The following is a 4,528-nucleotide window of genomic DNA, read 5'->3' as shown; positions in this document are numbered from 1 at the left end:
GCTAGTATTACTGTCCTTGGTGGTGGTGGTTGCTGCTGCTGCTGCTTTGGCGATGGCCGCCGTACTCAGTTCTCTCTCCAGAGAGAATTCATGGAATTTTCCTTTAAAGCATATGCCCTTGTCCCATTATTGGTGCATCAGCAAATCCACACTATGTTATTTGTATATTATACCCATAAATGAGGTACGGGGCATGAGTAAATGCTATACAAAATGTACCTGACATATGTCTGCTGAGGCAACTATAGAGCAGAGGGCCCAAGCGTCGGATGAAAATATGAGCTATATACAAAGAAAGTGAACAGCAAATACTTGCTCAGCCATAATGTTAACGTGTTAAGCCTGATAGTTTGGCCTGGCCATGTCCAGTTCCTTGATAGGAGACCACCAAGGAAGACAGAGGTTGCTAGGCAGAGGGCATCCAAATGAAGGTGGTGGGCAGTATATTCAGGGCGGACAAAAGGAAATACTCCCTTACACAGCAAGTGATTAAAATATAGAATTTGCTCCTAGGGGACATAGTGATGGCGATAGGCTTAGATGGCTTTAAAAGGAGATTAGACACTTGTGGAGGATAGGTCTATCAGCAACTACTAGCCATGGCAGATTTCTACCCCGGCCCTTCCAGCCAAAGCCGGCTCAGAGCGGCTTACATAAAACAATGCATAAATTACAATAAAAGTGATTAAAACACTTCAGTACTACAACCAATTGAAGACATAAAGTGCTAGTATTACTGTCCTTGGTGGTGGTGGTTGCTACTGCTGCTGCTTTGGCGATGGCTGCCGTACTCAGTTCTCTCTCCAGAGAGAATTCATGGAATTTTCCTTTAAAGCATATGCCCTTGTCCCATTATTGGTGCATCAGCAAATCCACACTATGTTATTTGTATATTATACCCATAAATGAGGTACGGGGCATGAGTAAATGCTATACAAAATGTACCTGACACATGTCTGCTGAGGCAATTGTAGAGTGGAGGGCCCAAGCGCCAGATGAAAATATGAGCTATATACAAAGAAAACTGAACAGCAAATACTTGCTCACCCGTAATGTTAACATGTTAAGCCTGATAGTTTGGCCTGGCCATGTCCAGTTCCTTGATAGGAGACCACCAAAGAAGGCAGGGGTTGTGAGGCAGAGGGCATCCAAATGAAGGTGGTGGGCAGTATATCCAGGGCGGACAAAAGGAAATACTCCCTTACACAGCACGTGATTAAAATATAGAATTTGCTCCTAAGGGACACAGTGATGGCGATAGGCTTAGATGGCTTTAAAAGGAGATTAGACACTTGTGGAGGATAGGTCTATCAGCAACTACTAGCCATGGTGACTTACGGGATCCCCCATGTTCAGAGGCAGTCAACATCTGTATCCCAATTCCAGGAGGCAAAATCAGGGAAAGGCCTCAGCAGGCCCGTACCCAGGGTTTTTAAAGTCAGGGGGCATTTACATTTCTTAGGGGGCACTGGCTAATCAATTTAATCCAGGGGAGAAGGCCGTGACACCCTGGGCTAGATGGGAAGTTGGGGGCCTTGCCAGCAAGTTGGGGGACCTAGCCCCAATATGCCCCACTGTAGCTACGGGCCTGGGCCTCAGCCTCTATGTCCTGTTGCTGGTCCGCCAGAGGAACAGGTTGGCCACTATGTGAGAAAGGGTACTGGACTAGGTGGACATCTGGTCTGTTCCAGTATGGTCTGCTCATCTCTTGCCTTGAAAGCCCCATGGTCCTGGCGTCACCATAAATCAGTTGTGACTTGATGGCAAACAATTATTATGTTAGTCTTAGCATAAAAATTGGTACGATAACAAATTTTTCCACGTGAAAGGAAACATAAGTAGATAGGAAAGAGGATTTGACAAATTTCCTCAATGAGCCACAAAACGATTTCCACATGGGGGACTGTTTACGCATCAAAGAAAACGAAAATTGCCAATATAACGTGCTCACACTGTAGCTAAAAGGGTGACACATCCTTACATAGGAATAAGTCCTAATGAGTTTAATGAACCTTATCTTCCAGCAAGTGTTTGTAGGAGTGTAGCTTTTATCAACTGGAGGTCACTGCCGTTTCGGGCATGAGTTTTTAACACCAGAGGGTACATTCCAGAGAACGTTTTAAAACCGCCGTACTGTTCTTTTGCAAACGGGAGATTACAAGGATTCAGGGAGATTAAGAGGGAGAGAAATCCAGTTCTGAAATGCCCAATTTAATTGTCCTTTCTCCTTGCCAACAAAACCAACATCGCTCGGCCTTTCAACTCCTCTCAAGGAATCCCAGCTGAACCTGAATGCAACTTGGTTTCATACCAGATAACACCTTTCTTACACATCTGCTCTGTCCCAAAGCACTTGGCCGATTAAGCAGCCTCTTAATTCAAAAGGACTTTAAAGTCGGGCAACTAAATCGGTTTAGCAGCCAGGATTTCTGCTTGACCAGAGAGAAGGAGTGAGATGTTGTTTGTTTTTTACAAAAACTTTACTGCTCTGTAGTTTTGAACTAACCCCTGCCTGTTATTCTGTCCTATGTTCTATTCCCTTTCAGTCATTTGCAAGGAAGAAGGAGGGAGGGAGGGAGGAGTAACCTTTATCAGGTTACGTTTTCCTCGCTGAGGGGGTTGTTGTTGCTGTTCAGTCGCACAGTCGAGTCCAACTCTTCAGGACCCCATGGACCACATCACACCAGGCCCTCCTGTGTTCCGCCCTCCTGTCTAACCACCTCATCCTTTGCCGTCCCCGTCTTCTTTGACCTTCAATCTTTCCCAGCATCAGGGTCTTCTCCAGTGAGTGCTCCCTTCTCATTGGGTGGCCAAAGTATCTGAGCTTCACCTTCAGTATCTGGCCTTCCAGGGAACAGTCAGGGTTGATTTATTTTAGGATTGACTGATTTGATCTCTTTGCAGTCCAGGGGACTCTCATGAGGGGATTACATTCCAGCAAAGGGCCAAGAGAATGGACAGACGTGTGCATATCTGAGAGGGAATGCATGGTGGCCCTCTGAGGGTTAAGGAAGCAGGACTCTGCCACAGCCTGACAAGAAGTCTGAAGGAGGAAACTGGAGTCGGAGCGAGGGCTGCCGGCGGAAGGCGTCTGAAAGAGGAATGTATTAGTCCTCTGCCAAAAGAAAGAAAGAAAGAAAGAAAGAAAGAAAGAAAGAAAGAAAGAAAGAAAGAAAGAAAGAAAGAAAGAAAGAAAGAAAGAAAGAAAGAAAGAAAGAAAGGCTGTACTATCAGAAAGAAAATTTCAACACATAGACATACCTCCATGCAATAAATAGTGCCCTGGGGATATTTGTTCCTGCACTATTCAATCTGTCATGCCTCTCCCAAAGGAGATGGCTTTTTCAAGAAAAGTTTTTACTGCCTTGCCATTCCAGGAATTCTATGGAACATAAACAAAGGAGCTGAATGAAGAGCATAGCTCTTTCTTTCGGCAACTGTTGAGTGGTAGAGGGAGAGACGAATTATTGAGGAGTCTGTGGGGGAATTGTGTGTATGTGTACAGAATTATGGCTTAAGATGCCTAGGCCTGTGTAGAAATCCCCTTGAGAAATGTCGCTCCCCTTATCAAAATGGTTTGCTTTCCCCCTGAAATTGCTCAACTGCTTCTTTCTGAGAGGTTCACATTTGCCTGGAAATTTTACTTCTAGTTTTCTAAAATTCAGCGGGAATTCTAGATCTCCGTTTTGTCAGGTTTGCTTACTGTGTGATGCGGTAGGTTCACTCACAATGGACACGGGGTATACTTAGGGATATATCACATTTTTCATATATGGGGTGTTTTTGTACACACTCATTGTGGGCGTTTTGTTCCACCCATTTTTTTGGCTAGTTTTTCCATCTAATTAATATGCTTCCCAGCATTTCCTTGGGATGTACACATTGTCCCCCATTTTTAGACAAAAACTAGCGTACGCTTTTGTCTCATTTATAATACTGAGCTTCATTGTTTTGGGCTGCTCCCACACACACTGAATGATGCACCGTCAATGCACTTTAGCGACCGTTTGCAAGTAGATTTTCCTTTTTGCACGGGAAAATCCAGTTGCAAACGATCACTAAAGTGCACTGAAAGTGCAGTATCTCGCTGGGTGAGAAAGCAGCCTTGGAAAGGGACTGCCATTTTGTCCCAAGTGCTAAGAAACCATAAAAGAAACCCTAACTTTCAAATGGAGTCAGAGTAATAAAAAAAGTCAGTGAAATACCTAAGGGTATCCAAAGCTGGCGAGAGTCAGAGCATGGTCCAGCAATGCTGAAGTCCAGGGGTCATTTCGTAGAAAAAGAGGTGGAGGAGCTCATTAGCATAACTCATTTGCATATGCCACACCCCCTGACATCACCAGAAGTGTGTCAGAAGGCAACACCCACCGTTCAGGCTCCACTGGACTGTTTTGAATTGCTAGCTATTGGGGGGGGGGACATGCAGATCTGTCCTCGCAGAGGAGGGAGAGCTTGTATCTGAATAAAACTTGGTCTTAAAGGTGCCACTGGACTGTTTTGGACTGGGGGGTTGGTGGGGGGGGCTCTG

Source organism: Gekko japonicus, unplaced genomic scaffold, assembly GCF_001447785.1.
Source record: "Gekko japonicus isolate JY-2015 unplaced genomic scaffold, Gekko_japonicus_V1.1 scaffold690, whole genome shotgun sequence".
Classification (NCBI taxonomy): Eukaryota; Metazoa; Chordata; class Lepidosauria; order Squamata; family Gekkonidae; genus Gekko; species Gekko japonicus.
Note: the sequence above shows the minus strand (reverse complement) of the source record.